Raw genomic sequence first — 17,228 nt, 5'->3', positions numbered from 1 at the left:
TTTAACTTGGACCCTGCAGGTTAAACTGATTAACATTAACACAAACAAGAACAGCAACAACGCAGTCTTTGCAAAAATACAAGCAGTAATTAAGACACGAGTGCATTAACTAAGTCAACTACTTACCTCTCCAGAGGTAAGTCATTGACAAGCAACAGTAAACTGCGGTGCAACACAAATACTTTTGTCTCCAGCCTAGTGTCAGCGTCTGTATTCATCTTCCCGGGCCAGTACTTTATGTCGAAATGGAAGTCCGCTAACTCCACAATCCAACGGTGACCAACTGCGTTTAGTCTCGCTATGCTCAGAACATAAATCAGTGGGTTGTTGTCAGTGTATACAGTAAAAGTGGAGGCATAATAAATATAGTCCCTAAACTTATTTAGTCACAGATTGCCCACTTGCGAGCTAAAAACTCAAGAAACTTTTCTTAGCCAGAGTAAGTGTTCTGGACCCATATCCTATTACTCTCAATTTTCCTCCCTGCTGTTGATAAAGCACGGCTTCTAACCCCTCCTTATTTGCATAAGTATGCAAAACAAAAGGCAAGTCAAAGTCTGGGTATGCGAGAATGGTAGATATTCTGAATACACAAACGCAATCTAACTACAACTACACTATGTTCAGAGGTCCACTGAACTGGTTCTTTCCAGGGCAGCTGTCCACTGGTTTGAATTTGCTCTTAGTGGGTTTGGACATGATAGTTCTTCCACTGGTTTCTCCTGCACTTTGTAACATCTCAAACTAAAGTCTGGCTAGTCTAGAAAAGTCTTGGATAAATGAACTGTAATAACTGAGAAAGCCTAGTAGAGCCCTGACCTCTCCCACCATATGAGGCTCTTTCTTTTTCAACTGCAGCACAGCCTCCCAGGTCACTGGATTTGCTCTTTTTTAGTTCACAATGAAATACTGAGAGATTGCATATATACAGCAGGTTAAAGTATCCTGGATCAAAAACTTCTTGACCACAAGTTCATAAAATCTCAGGGTGGATATGTAGAACTACTAAAGATATATGAACCAAAAACTAAGCAGTGTACCCAGCATCTCCAAATCTACCCAAAATGTCTAAATTATGCATTACTGTAAATCACAACATATTCAAGTATTTCACTACAAATCAACTGTTTTGACTCAATAAACTCACTGTTGCATCATTTCAAAGTGGGAATTACAAGCTTTTCGTCAGTACAGTAGTCTAAAATAGCTAGGGATCCAGAAACATATCCAAAATCTCTCCAAAAAGGAATATAATGCTTTTTGTCTGTTGTAAAGCATATTAATGAGCCCCTTTTGAAGGTTTAAGATGAAACATTGATATCAGATTTAAAAATAATGCAAAAATATTGTCACACAATGCTGTACAGTACCTAAATGTGTAATACGTATCTCTTGTATGTATTTCTATACTCTGTACTCTCCTATGTTTTCTTGTGTGGGGATGGAGGACATGAAAACAATTTTCAACCGTCCACCACGTTTTGGCAGTGTTCCAACACTCTTGTCATCACTGTTGCATGCATCACAAAAACTACTATACTACCAAAAAATGCTTACATTACAGTGTGAAATATTCTCATTATAAAATACCATTAACCTATTTAAAGACACTCAATTTCAAAAATAACGTATATAACCGAAATATTTTTAGCAGTAATACTTCAGTGATGAAATCTTATCTGTTTTCAGTAGAGACAGAGACAGTAAATCAATAATGCAGTTCTATCCACTTCTGTCTTGATCCAGAAAACGATGTCAGCTAGGTCTATCGGCAAACATATAGCCTATGCCCAGAAGTCCTCAATAATAATAGTATTTTCCAAGAAATTTCGAAAAATCGTTGACCACGTTTTGTTAGGTGCAACGTCTTAGTAGGCTATATTCGGCAAAGCGAGAGTTTTGTATGAAAAAATAAATCAAATGACTCAAACTCATTTGATTAATTTTCACTTATAGATTTCAATGTACTGATTCATTTTAAAGAATCTAACTTCCCGACACAAGAAAGCAGTTCTAAAACATGGAAGTAGAGTTTGCATCTTTGAGCCATGGGTTCCCTCAGAAGATTTCCAATGCTTTTTTCCATATTGATTTTGATTTCTACCGAAAATAAGGTCTGCGGTTAACGTAAGTCTCAGAGTTTCATGATTTGTTCTATGAGATAAATTACACCGATTAATATCGGTTAGTTGCTATAATGAAACTACAAAACGGTCGTATTCTGGAAACCACCACTTCCATGACATTTATCTCATAGAACAAAACATGAAACTCTCTTTGGCTTACGCTAACCACAGACCATATTTTCTGCAGAAAACAAAATTCCTATGAGAAAAATGCATTGGAAATCTGACGAGGGAACCCATGGCTCAAAAATGCGGACTTACTTTCGGGTTTTAGGACTACAAACTTTAATACAGCAGTCAAAAAGTGTGTACTCTCAGCCATTCTGTGTTATTATGGGAGCTAGCTAGCTAGTCTACTGTTGTTTAAAGGAAACAGATAAGTGACTTCCAAAATAGATATAAATGTGATCGTTAGTAACTGTAACTCGGTGATTGATTGTAGTGTAACAGGTGCGTAAATGACCTCCCTAACTATTCTTAGCCAGCGTGACTCTGCTCTCAATCCAAATGCATTGTTGTGAAAAGTGAATGCAGACAGGAAGAGCTAGCTAATATAATTCCCTTGATTTATCTGCTTGCTTTGTCCTGAATGTCTGTACGGTGCATAGAAAGCAAAAGATTGAATCAATATTACATTTTATTTTTGATTCAAATGGAAACATGCAATGTGATTTATGTTTTTGGCTATGCATATAAACAATGTGTAGTAATAAAATAAGAACTTGTCACCTGCTGCAATATTGGCTCGTTTTCATTGAGGTATGAACTATGTTGTTTGCTTCACGCGATAAGGGAACTATGCGAGACACGCATGTGAAGTGTTAGAAGCCAGAGCCATAGAAAGAGAGAGTCGTGACACTCTTTGATCTCGCCGCCACGCGATCACGTGGTTCATGTAGCTCTCAATAGTTCCAAACAAATCCGCGCTGTCAACCTGTTTGAATGGTTTTCAGCGGGACAGACAGCAGCAGTGACTATATTTACAGCACTTTTCGGTAAATATTAATGCATAATGTGCATTGATTACTGTTGTGTTCTATCATTTATATGTCTGAAACTTTATTATTATTATTTACATTTATTTATATTATATTACTTACTTTATATCACTAAGCGGCAATATCAAGTAAAAGCAGAGCTAGAGATGGCTATAATACTATGCTACTATGCCAGCTACTGAGGACTATTGTTTTACTTTACATTTAACGTTAGCCTGTTGAAGTAAACAGCACTTGTTAAACACTCCGGCGTTCTTTTATTCATTAGCCCACATTACAATTTACTTACAACACTTATATTCAATATATATAATAGCATTTCTAAGGAGTGGCGGAGAGACAGCATTAATCAGTTTTCTGTGTTTAATTTGGCTGGGAAGGGGGACTGTTCCCCAGTGTTGCCAACTATTTTCTATGGAAAGTAGCTAAGGCCTCCTCTAAAAGTCGCTAGATGATGTCATACATTAATTTGCATATGTATGACGTCACCACGTAATCATTTGCATATTTAAAAAACTTATGTTAAGCCATGCACGGTGATAGGCATAGCGTGTATTTCAAGTTGTTTTAATATTTAATCGATCCACACTCCTATCTGTAATTACATTTTAGATATCCATAATAGCATTTCACCTAGTCAAAATTGTATTCTCACTAGTCAGAATGGTAACTAAAGGTATCCACAATAACATTCTTACTAGTAGAAATTATATTTCAAGATATCTACAACTTTGATTGTACTAGTCAAAACTAAATTTAAGATATCTAAAAATCCTTAAAAAGTATAAGTGGCCGATTTAACATTTAATAGCTCGACTGGATATGCTGTATATTACAGATATCCATAATTCAATTCGTCCTAGTCAAAAAGAACATTTCAGATATCCACAATGACATTCTTCCTACCCACAATTGTCATTTCAGATATCCACAACGTCATTCTTCCTAGGACAAATGGCATCACATTTGCCATTCATGTGTATTGGGCTTTCAGTTTCAGATATCCAGAATGTTCATTCTTGACATCCAGAATGAACATTCTGGATATCTGCAATAGAATTCTTACTAGGAAAAACTCCCATTTCAGATATCTACAATCCAATTGTTACTAGTCATAACTGGCATAACCATTTTTGCATTTATTATTATCTTTTTGGATATCCAGAATTACAATTTCAGATATCTAAAACTGCATTCTGGAATTACAATTATGGATGTCCACAATATTTATACTAGTAACAATTGGATTGTAGATATCTGAAATGGGAGGTAAATGTAGGCCAACTGACATCTGGTTATGGTAGCTAGTGAAGTGTTGCTTACGTTAGCTAACTGCATCTAGGATATAACAAGCTATTATCTTACGATAAACATTGGAACTATTGGTCGCCCCACGACACGCGTTACTTCCGCATTCTCCGATTACAACAGAAGTCTATGGGAGTGTCGCAACCATAGGCTGCGTCCGAATCATAGACCATATAAAGATATATGACGCTTTTAGTAGTCCATGGCTGTGCTTTTAGTAGTGCATCTTCCGAACATTGTAGTTTTACCATGGCAAACCAACACGTTGCATAATTACGTAGCCTAGTGTAAGTGCAGTCGGATTCTCTTAGCACCGCGGTAGTATTTTCCTAAGTCCTTATGAATTCTCCTTCACATCTTTCCTTGACCTCATGGCATTTTCCATCGAGCACAAAGGAAAAGTGGTTAGGAAAGGACATAGGACGTAATTTTTTTTTACTATTCAGACGCAGCCATAGACTGGTCGCAACTCTCTCTTTCTATGGCCGAATAGTCAAAAAAATTACGTCCTATGTCTTTTCCTAACCACTTTTCCTTGACCATCCATATCGGATGTCACCAAAGCATGTTGTGTAGAAAAAAGCCTTCAAAGTTTGAAGTCAATTTTGTTCATTAGTGTTAGCTAGCTGGCCCATTTCACTTCACAAACTTTGGCTAGCTCTATCACGAAATAGCCTAAGCTGTAGCTAACAGTAACATATCTAAATAACATAACATAGATAACAAGCCCAAAACGGACAAAAATCAACGTATTGACATAAAAGGCATTTCTATGGAAATTAGCCATTGCGACTTCTGACTGATTCTGTGAGAGCACGCCACATATTATGCATATTATGCATGAATCAAGGCCATTAGCCCTCCCATTGATACCTTTTGATACCACAATGACAGGGTCATAAATGTTAGATGGCTATTTATTTGTTCATATGCATACTACAGTGTTTCCCCTATATGCATCTTGCAGCGAATGAAATATGACCGCTGCTCCTGCATTACACTGGTGTTAGTTATAAAATAATAGTAAATTCTGCGAAATTACTGCAGTGCATTATCACTCTTGCTGTAATATTAAGCGTATGGTACCATCGGAATTAAAATAGCACTGTATTCCTGTTCCAGATGACACCAAGAAAGCTGCTGTGACGGCTGCGTCTCTCTTTGCTGAAATGGAGATGGGCCAGCCAGATGCTGTGGAGGATGCCGAGATGGGCCAGCCATATCTTGTAGAGATCCTTCAGACGGAGGAAACCTTCCAGCTTTACGAGGTTGTAGGGCAGCCCCTCCCCCACCTTGAAGATGCTATAGCAAACACCACTGTCTCCAGTGCAGACGACAGCTTAGATGATGAAAACGACCCCAGCTACATCCCATCTGAGGAAGATGACACGGATGAAGATCCTGAGCAGATTGATTCCCCTCTAGCTGCTGATGAACTACCCAAGAAAAAGCCCAGAGTCAGCATGTCACAGCCAAAGGCAAGGGAGCGACCATCATCATCAAATGACTCAAAGATTCCCTCTCTTGGAGTCTTGGAGTGTGACAAAGTCAGATGTGCAAAGAAATGTACCTTGAACATCTCACGTGACAGGCGCAAGACAATATTTGATGCGTACTGGTCCATAAACTGACATGAACGAAAATCATGGGTTTCCAACAGTGTCTCCAGGGGCTTAACCCTCTGGGGTCTAAGGGTAAAATGAGGCACACCGGTGATTGTACGATGCTCTGACATTTGTGTAAATTCCATCAACTTTATATGCAGTGATTCCAAAGTGTTTCATATCTTTGTTTTCAGCACAGACTCAGCTACAATAATATGGCAGCAGTAAGTAGGTCATAATCATGTTTGGATTGTAAACAGCTCTAAAAACACACAAACTGTAAACAGTAGTTTTGAACATGCACAGGAATGTTGTAATAAAGCACACTGAACAATTGTGACTAAGACTTTTGGTCACTGAAATGTGTTCATCAAGGTCTTGGGTATCAAAAGATGACAAAATATTTTAGCAAATCCAATGAGAAATATTAAATACATTGCTAAAAGTTAGTGTTGTGACTACTATTTTTCAACACCAGGTGAGAATGGGAGGGCAAATGGCCTTTCTGTAATGAATATGCATTGGGTAGGACGACCTGCCAGCTAAGTAGGCTATTCACACCTGGCCGCATGCCTCCCCACCACTAAGACAAAGACTCAGTGAGCCATTTAGAAGACAGAAACAAAGACATCTTTTGATTTTCAGAACATTTATTGAAGCAAACTATACACATGGAAGATGAGATGAGACTGGTGTACTCTTGCAACGCTTGCGTGGCCTCTTAGCTAGTGGTGAACTAGGCCGTGTTTCCTGATCAGCATCTCTGTAAATATGATAAAAACAAAATTGTTAGGAAATGTGACATCAAATCAAACTTTATTTATATAGCACATTTCCTTCAACAGGTGAAAATTGAATGTGCTTTACAAAAAAGGGGCAAACCACTAACGAATGAAAACAAAACTGTGACATGGTTACATCATATACAAACAAAGAACCAAACAAACACAACCAGACGCAGAGAGGTAGCCTATAATTTTGAGAAGCAATGGTTAGAATCGTTCGTAGTGTGGGAATTTACAAGCGCGCATATTAGTGAATATTCCTACAAACACACAGAGAATGTAATACAGCACACATTTACAAATAATGCAAGCTATCAACGAAACAACATTAGCTAAACTAAATAAACATTGCTGTTCCAGCTCAACTACACGCAACTCATCAATAACAATGCCTCAATCTGAAGTAGGCTAGGTCTGTTTAGCTAAGTGGTTATTATATTGCTATTTCCCGAATTTACTTACAGTATGTTAATATCGATTGTGCGAGGACATCAGTTTTAGAATCTTAGCCACGCCACGGGCTATTTATTACCAATATGATCGAAAAACATACAGTCTACCTGATACTTCTAACACAACCAGACGCAGAGAGCCTAGCCTATAATTTTGAGATGCAATAGTTTGAATCGTTCGTAGTGTGGGAATTTACAAACGCGCATATTGCTGGATATTCCTACAAACACACAGATACGTTGCAATACAGTACACATATTTACCAATATGATCATAAGAAATGTACTTACGCATGAAGTTGGTCCTCAGCTGGATCTGTTTGCTGTTCGAAATGATACCGCTCTTCATCAGTGTCGGCTTCCGGACGGACCATTTTCCAAAATTAAACGAAATGTTCACCTCAAAAGAAGTGAATTAGGCGACACTTTGACATTCTATCCCGCTTTCGCAGACTTGGCATTTCTCACATGGATCTCGCATCGCCCCTCCTATAGTCTCCTTCTATGGAGAGTAATTATAATGTTGTTAACATGTGAATGCGATTTAGGCGGACTTCCTGCTGAGCGAAATTCACATAGTAATGAGTAAAGTTTAACGAAGCATACATGATCTAATTAATCAAATTTAGAACATTTAAAACAATTCATATTATTTGCCAATGGGCGCATTGGAAAGTCGCGATTCTAAGGTTTCTGTCAATGTTTTTGTTGCGTCTGTATGATAACAGCACGTGAAGTTAATCATCCAAATAGAAACGAAAGTTAATTTCATCTTGTCGAGCTCCGCCGGCGGAGCTCTCGACCCCAGAGGGTTAAAACACAGGGACACAACTAGCGGGGGTCACATCAGTCGTCGGAGTATGACATACTCGTACCACCTCAAAGCAGAAGATGGAACATCCTATGATGTCTGCAAGACTTTTTTCTTAGCAACCCTCAGTTACCACCCCAAAAATGATCGGTTCATCATGACGGCTCTGCGGTCAACGTCACTTGAGTCAGTTGTATCGCCAAGGGACAGATGGGGGAAGCACGTCCCCTCAAACAAACTGGACACCAACCCAATAAAGGCTCACATAGAGTCATTTGGCCCGTCCATTAGCCACTACAGACGAGAACATGCCCCCAAACGGAGATACCTGCCAAGCGACATTACAATCAGGTTCATGTACTAAGACTTCTAAGACAAGAATCCTAGCACTAAATGTTCAGATGAGACCTACCGCAAAGTTGTTCGTGAATTAAACATTAGTTTCACGAAACTGGGAGAGGAAGAATGGGAGAAATGTTCTGAGATTGAAATTCATGCTAAAGCATTTGGTCATGAACAAACCATTCAAAGTCAAAAAGGCAGGGCTGAACAGAGCACGGATGAGACAGCTGGAGACACAGATGAAGAGGGTGACAGGCGGACAGCAGGTACAGCAGACATGGGTACAGACACGGACACACAGGCCAGAGCTGCAGACATAGTAATAGGCAGCAACGAACCAGTGGGACCAGGCACGAGCACACACAATGAACCAGTGGCCATGGATACTGAAACTGATGAACAGACAAACACAGACAAGCAAACCACTGACTTCCCTGAATGCATGGGGTGGATTAAACATAAGAAAGCAGCTGACAGCGCGAGACGTCACTACCAGGTAGATTCAGGCAAAGACTGGCCAGATGACTGGTCTGTTCGCAGTGCTGATTTACAGAAGGTAGTGATGCTACCAAGAATGCCTGGCAATAAAACGGCGATATTCACGAAACGCCTGGTGGTGTTTCATGAGACTTTTGCTACAGTTGGCATGCAACCAAAGAGGAGGACCCAAAAGACTACCAAAAAGAAAGAGACACTGTCGGTTGTATGGAATGAGGGCATTGCGAGACGCAATGCAGAAGAAATCACCTCTGCCTTTACAACAGCACTGACACACCACACAGAACGAGATGTCAAACATGCAGTTATCTGGGCTGATAACTGCACAGCCCAGAACAAAAACTGGACTCTGTTGACAAGCTTAGTCACTATTGTCAAAGACCAGGCAGCAGTGGAGGACATAATGCTCAAATTTTTCGAACTTGGGCACAGTTTCATGAGTGCAGATTCTATCCACCATGGGGTGGAGCTGGCAATGAAGAAGCTCCCTGGTGGAAAACTGTACAACTTTGATGACTTTGTCGACATCGTCAGCAACTCCAACCCCAACATTGAAGTCATTGAACTCAAGAACAAAGATGTCCTGGCTTGGAAGGGTGGCCAAAGTCAGGCAAAGCTCAAGCAGACTGGGGTGAAGCTGGCTAGCATGACGGAGATTCAGGCCAGGAAATACTCCAAGAATCTCTTCTACAAGACCTCTCATGGCCAGGAAGAACACTGTGAGCTTGACTTCTTGAAGAAGAACTTGAAGAAGAACCAGCCAGGGCTACCACCTCACCTCTGTGAGGAGGACAGAGGAGTACCTCTCAGCAAGAAGACAGACATCATCAACAAGCTCACCCCTCTTATGCCAGGGACCTGCTTCTGGCAGGAATTGAAAGTTTCTGAGATGGCTGTTGAGGATGTCCTGGCCAATTAAACTGAAACTGTTACACAATTACATGTGTAGGCCTATCTCCCGTCAAAGTTAAGTTAAAAGTTAAGTTAAATTCTTGTTCCCATACCCAAACATGCAAGCCTGTACTGTAAGAGTTTGTTTGTAATAACATTAAAAGACATTTTCATCTGATAACTCTGTGTTTATTTTTGTTGTACTTCATTACAAAAGGCCAGTTTGATTTTAGTGCGTATTCTGAAATGCTAGTGCAGTAATGCTTGTCTATTACAGGGAGCTCTAAAATACTTCAGAGTACCCAATGAAAGTTCTCTTCAGTTTCTACATGTATATGTACGTATTTTAGGAGATTGGGTTTTGCCATTGTTTAGGCATCAGGTCTGACTGAAAATTTAGTAACTACATTTTAAAAAATTAAAATTAAAATTACATTAAAAACTAAGTGAGAGATAAATTATATAATATGTTGAATAATTCCACAAATAAATACAATATACAACAAATGTATGTTGTTGTTTAATGTGTTCATGATAAGTAAACATTGATATTTGTCTTGCATTTCTTTTAGGCAGAAAACATTGCCCTTATGACATACAGTATTACGCTATTGCTCAAAAACTATGTATGCAGTTCTCACCAGTAGAGGGCAGCAGAGCTTATCCTGATGACCTCTATGCTGGCTGTCATGCTGTAGACTGTGCTGCTCTGGCTAAGTGAAATTCCTCCCACAAATGCTTACTTACTGCAGCTTATCACTGTATGGCCATATAATTATACTGCAGTAAAACAAAGGCAAAGTACAGTATCTGCTGTAAAGCTGCCAAGGTCAGCCTGAAGGTCAACCTACAATATGCTTGAAATTCACTTCTAATTTGATGCTTACATTTGGCGAAAGAAAAACACAAAAAGCTGTTTTTCTCAGTTTGGCATTTTTGCAGATACTGCACTTTGGCTTTGTAGGGCAGAACCACCACACAACTCCGTCATGTTGATTGTTTGTTTTCGTGAACGGCCGAATGGTGCGTCGCTTTAAATGTTGCTGCCGCAAGGAATTGTGGGACGGCATTATCTCCTTTCCTTTCGTAAAGGACGGTCCAGTGTGCCCTATTTTAAAGGAGATAAGAAAGGAAGCACTGAAGCACCTTTTCTTAGCATTTAGAGAATTCGACCAGGGCTGAGTCCAAATAATCTTTTTTGCTTAGGAAGCTTCCCGGAAGTATCTAAGTGGCAGCCATTATAAGAACTGTTCGAATCAAAACCAGACTTCGTTTTTGAAGCTCATTTCCTGGTGTTGTAGTTCCTGGTTGCTCACTAGCGCCACTACGGATGGCTCCAGTATAGGTGTTTTCATATCCGGTTTCCATGTAAGTCTACGGTACAAATGCGATCAAAATACAAAGTCAATAATTTTTTCTCACAAGAACAAATAGTCATAATAGGTGTATTTTATTGGTCTTATGACTGTCCATGGGTCGATTTCATGATTTATTGCGTCATTTGGGCACAGTGCCAATATTTGTTCTGGACCAATGAGGTACAGCTTGCGTCACTTCCGGATTACTGCGGAGGACTGAGCTATAGTAGGGGCTACAGTCTATGGTCACTGGGGTGGGCGGTGGCGTCTCTTGGCCTTGACATTGCGGCGCCGGCTACGGTCCGCCTGTGCTAAGTCTGAAAATGCAAGCATCCCATTTCGTGGTGATTTAATTATGGCGTGTGCTATTTACAGCTGCACTAGACGACCATAAAATAATCCTCCTCTTAAGTTTTTCGGTAGCCGAGTCATTTTTACTATTTCCTTTAGCCTACTTAACCAAATAATTAGTTGGCAGAAAGCGTAATCAGCTTGCTATATTTGGTAGTCCAGTAGTAGCCTATGCTAAAACAGTTCGCAACTTCGGCTACCAAGCCATTTGACTAGCTAGCTAACCTTAACCGGCAAACATTCAATCTGTCAGACGTGTTTGGCGGCTTGTCAGTCGTGTACATTCCGTAAATGTCTACCTGGGCCATGCTTCAAGCATGTGACAAAGCTACTATAATCCCGATTTTGGGATAAACACTTTTTCAGTTTCACGAAGCGAATTAAGAGTCTCAAGGTTCATTTGCTGAAATCACACACACAGAATTTAACGAAATTAACCATCTTGGCATTTAGAAAGGAATATGTTTTTAGCATTTAAGAGACCGACAAGCTAGGCATTTAAGACAGTGGTTCTCAGAATCGGTTCTGGGGGCTCCTTGCGTATATTGGCTTTTCTCCATTGGTTTTGATGATTTACAAGAAAAAAACGATAGCCTAATAATAATTAGAAATTCAACGTAGGCTACATTATTTTTGTCTTCATGCACCAGGTGGAAAACTTGCTGTACAAAGTGCGTTGTCATATTTACACGCCTGCAGATCAGTTATTAAAATACTTGGTAGATTTGTTAATAACCGCTGACAGTGTTAATTTTTATTCGGTAGAAAGTGATTTGCGAACGATCGGTCAGCTAGCGTCACCCAGCAAGTGAACACCACAAACGGCGATGGAGTAGCTAGTAGTAGCAGTTACTGGCTCATTAACTGACTGGCGAAAACCTACGACGATAACTTGCTCGGTTAACAGCAGATCTACCAGACAGTTATACGAAAATTAGCCTAGTCAAATCACCAGTAGCCTACACATCTCCGATTGATTGACCATCAGTGTAGTCAATGTTCTTCCCCTGTGGTTCATATTGCTAATGCGTGAGCTAACCACGGATAGCCTACCTAGCTCACTGGCAAGCTGATATGCTAGTTAAGCATATTCGTTTTGCTGAGAAACATGAATTGAAGATAACTGAACATAGCCTAATTGTATTTTTAATGTCATACATATAACGTGATTACATGACAGTACAGTCACGGATGGAAATTAAACTCCGTAAACATCTGATAATATATTTTAAAACATAACTGCAGACAGTCAGCTAGCCTCGTTCAGGTTGATGGGCTTTTCCGCACCGGACTGTCAATCAAATTGTAAAAATCACAGAGCGGCTTTTAAACTCTGTGGTTTTGGCTCCAACTCCAAAATGGCCGCGCCCGCCATTGAGCTTCAAAACGTATTTTCGGAGACCCACGGAGAGTCAATGGGTGATGTCACAGTAGCTTTGTCCATATTTTTTACAGTCTCTGGTTCGAATTCTCTTAGGGGACACTGGACCATCATTTACGAAAAGAAAGGAAATAATGCCGTCCCACAACTCCTTGCAGCAGCAACGTTTAAAGCGACGCACCATTCGGCTGTTCACGAAAACAAACGATCAACATGACTGAGTTGTGTGGTGGTTCTTAAGATATTATATGCATAGGCTTATAATCAGATCATAATCAGCATATTAACCATAACACAGAAATCTGTCTTTCAAGAAAAAGAGATATGAGACGTTTTTAGCCAGATGATGTTTTTAATTCAACATGTTTGAAACTTAAGAATGATGATATGTACAGATTTGTAGGCCTAGCATGTTATGCCTATCTTGCATACATTTAACAATTCATACAATCATACTAATTGGGATTCATATCGATAAATATGAGTGGACAGGAGGGTGAGCATGAGCAACCGTTCTCAATGTGACAACCATTTCGTTTCACTTTTGTGACCGGTAGCCTATATTCCTTTTTTATTTCAATTCCAAGCTTGGTAATTAAGTAATATTTTTCACCGGGTTGTCTACGTTTATATAGCCTGCATGAAACAACACGGTAAGAACGCACGGAGCGAAGTATCTAAGTAGTAGTCCATCTTCGGAACATTGTAGTTTCACCACAGACGCACGTCAATAACATCCGCCGTCGCATAATTACGTAGCCTAATGTAAGTACCGTCGGATTCTCTTAGCACCGCGGTTGTCTTTTCCTAAGTCCTTATGAATTCTCCTTCACATATTTCCTTAACCTCATGACGTTTTCCATCGAGGTCAATTAAAAGTGGTTAGGAAAAGACATAGGGCGTAATTTTTTTTGACTATTCGGACGCAGCCCAGCTCTTATCATGGCTGTCACAATACTTCCGGGTCGTTTCACTCAGTTAGGAACCTTCCTAAGCAAGAAGACTATTCGGACGAAGCCTATGGCTCTGGACCAGAGACTGTAAAAAATGCTCTGGACAGACCCTTCTCAGAAATTTGGCACGTGACCAGACAAATCTGAAACACTTCCTCGTCATCAGTGGCTCACATAGAAAGTTGCAGAACTCCCAGTCCGTAGGTAATACAGAATACTTTATGACTAAAGGTAGTGGGATAGTTCGGCGTGTCATTTTTCGGTGAGTTGAGCACATGGGTATGTAACTTGCACTTACTACTAGTTAGGCCTCTAGGCAAATTGCTGTTAAAAAAAAACACTTTTAAACGATTGTCGTGTGGCACTAGACAACTGCAGCGCACAAATGTAAGATCGCTTGATAGGCTTCATTTGCTAACGTTAACTGATCAACCAAACGAGGTAGGCTGAACGTTAGGAAGATATCGCTTCAAAATATTTCCACCCATTTGGGCACTTTGCGGAAGTTTCCTTTTCCCATTCCAAACGTATTGCCATGTATCGTCGTAATTTTATGTATTTATCAGCGTGAACTTTTGAAACTGAACTGTGTATTGGCTGAATTTAAATGAACGGTACACCAAAGTTGAGGCAGAAAAATAACGTAAATACACGTTGTCGTAAAATTTATATTGAAGAATGAGTGGTTTGTGTACATTCTGGACAGATGCGAATATATTGCTGTGACCCTCGCAGTACTTTCGAAATCTTTCAATGAATCATATTTCAATTGGGACTGAACTGGTTCACGTTGTAGTGCATAAAACTCAAGAGTAACTCAAACACACAGTGAGAACAAAGTGGCTTACTACTAGTTTAGTATTTTTGCACGATTTTCTGTAGCTTAGCCTACTTGAGCTTTCTTGATGTACAAAAATGAAGTTCAGGTATAAGCTCAAGAATATTTTCCTGAAGTGTATAATAGTTTTTATTTTAAGAAAGTAAGCTATATTGGTGTGCTTATAGACCTTTGTAGGGTCCACTGTGTCAAAGTGCACTTTAGCCTTTAGGTCTATCCCTATCATATGGTATAATCTCATTAAAAAACACGTTTTCAACGTACAAAAATTCCAACTTACGACATGCAAGGCACTGTCTATAACTCATTCATTCAAATTGGCAAAATCTAGGCCTGCCATTAAAAGTGTTGATATCAAAATGACACCAATTTACTGTACCAAAATCAATTTAGGGTATCTTGCCTCACCGAAATTAAAGAAGCTGTATTCCAACGAAATGCAACCCAATGTTTTCTAAATTGTTTCAAGTCACTTGACCCTTGCATCAGAAATACAACATAAATGTCCTCAGTTTATGTACTCTGACGGGCATCCAACGAGGCTTCTCAAAATTATCAGCAAGCTCGTAGAATGTGAGCTCCCTAGGTCGCAATTTGTGTATCCTCCTGTCCTGCTCCGTTTTCTGTTATTTCCTTGAGACGCACTTACTCTTTCTAAGGTTTGTAAGGTATTTTGATATGCTTAGCTGTAGATAGGCCTCCTCTAAGTTGCTGTTTTACTCACACACTCATATATGGGCAGTTTAGAGTCTCGGAGGAAACCCGCGCAGACACGGGGAGAACATGCAAATGGAAAGGCCCAGGCCGGATTTGAACCCAGGACCTTCTTGCTGTGAGGCAACAGTAGTATCCACTGCACTATGCTGCCCTGATTAAATATCTGACGTGGTGAAATTGATTTGATCTGTGGCTCTGACGGAGCACAGAAACAACTTCCGGCTACGGCACAGTGATGGCTTTATTCTGCTTAGTTCTTTAAGAAACATGTTTGAGTTCGGAACACAAAACTGTGGTGTGTGTATGTATATATATATATATATATATACATACAGTACCAGTCAAAAGTTTGGACACACCTGCTTAAACCAGTTTTTTCATGATTAAAAATGCTTTAAACTGTATAAACTTGTCTATAAACACTTAATATTTCATTTTATGATATATGTACTAGCGGATAATCGTAAGTGGATTGCATTCAAAAGTTAGATTTTTAAATGAAAATGGAAATCTTGTAAGCTCATTGGGAGGGGGGGTGCATTGTTTTGTTATTTAAATATCTAGGTACGTATTGGTGTTCATGATCACATCTATCTTAACAGGTGCTCCAGGACCTGTAGAATTTTTCATATTTAAAAAAAATAAAGACCACCCGCCATATTTCAAAATGAATGGGGTGTATTCCATTTTCATTTAAAAATTAAACTTTTGAATGCAATTAACATATAATTATCTGCTTGTATAAGTACAGATATCATATAATGAAATATTAAGTGTTTATAGATAAGTTTATACAGTGTAAAGCATTTTTAATCATGAAAAAACTGGTTTAAGCAGGTGTGTCCAAACTTAAATTTAAAACTCATTAAAACATTAAATGCAAAAAAGGTTTTCATTTTAGGCTGATAAAGTAACAACTTTACACATAAATGATTAATTGGGATTTATTTAGCATTCTTATAACACTTGTATTTAATCAAACATTTTTCTATTTTAATTGGTGTGGCTGAGTGAAGAATCTGTCAGTATAGCTAGCTTTATATGAACCCGGCTGAATGATTACAAAATACAAAGCAATCGTTTGTCTATACATGCAAATATATCTGTGTTCATATGCCCAAGTTGTATAGAAGTAAAGATAATGTTACTTTTGAGTCCAAGAGATGATACATATTATGAAACAAAAGCTTAATGTTTAACTTGTATCCTAGCTGTTGTGTTCCTCATCAGCATGTTCTCTGGTTAGTGAATGCTGTTGGCTACGGTTTTAAGCTTTTGTTTCATAATATGTAAGACATTCCGGAAATGTAACATTCCGGAAAGTTATGCCTTGGCGGGGCGGCATGCCGCATACTTATACAGCACAGAGAGTTTGGCAGTTTTCAGGGTCTCATACAGAAATTACCACAGATTCTCAGCTCTTAACAACATTAGTTTCTGTACCGTCTGAACTCATGTCAACAGACAGAATTCAGAAATAACTTCACACATCCACACAATAAAGCCCCAAACTTAGGTGGTTCTTCTTCTTCTTCTTATATATATATATATATATAAGGGTGACATAGCTCAGGAGGTAAGAGCGGTCTGGCAGTCGGAGGGTTGCTGGTTCGACACCTGACCCCTAATTGCTCTGGTGAATGCCAGGCATCAATTGTAAAGCGCTTTGGATAAAAACGCTATATAAATGCAGTCCATTTACCATTATTTCTTCTTCTTCTTCTTCTTCTCCTTCTCCTTCTCCTTCTCCTCCCCCATAAACAAAAACTTTCATAACTAGCAGTATGTGAAAATAGTAAGTTTACACATGAGCCC

At 39.3% G+C, this 17,228-nt stretch overlaps 1 protein-coding gene across 2 annotated transcripts in view; it reads left to right on the top strand.

Moving 5' to 3' along the window:
* The first annotated feature begins 13,869 nt into the window (after positions 1 to 13,869).
* Positions 13,870 to 17,228, top strand: part of zgc:158398 (uncharacterized protein LOC568894 homolog) — a 42,936-nt gene continuing 39,577 nt past the window's right edge. The window contains exon 1 of one of the 2 annotated variants that reach the window (XM_035378594.1): positions 13,870 to 14,137. The gene's annotated coding sequence lies outside the window, so the exon portion shown is untranslated. The remainder of the gene's footprint in view (positions 14,138 to 17,228) is intronic. The other variant, XM_035378593.1, reaches the window with a different exon arrangement.

Source organism: Anguilla anguilla, chromosome 10 (assembly GCF_013347855.1).
Source record: "Anguilla anguilla isolate fAngAng1 chromosome 10, fAngAng1.pri, whole genome shotgun sequence".
NCBI classification, from domain to species: domain Eukaryota; kingdom Metazoa; phylum Chordata; class Actinopteri; order Anguilliformes; family Anguillidae; genus Anguilla; species Anguilla anguilla.
Note: the sequence above shows the minus strand (reverse complement) of the source record. Positions and strands in the feature narration are given on the sequence as shown.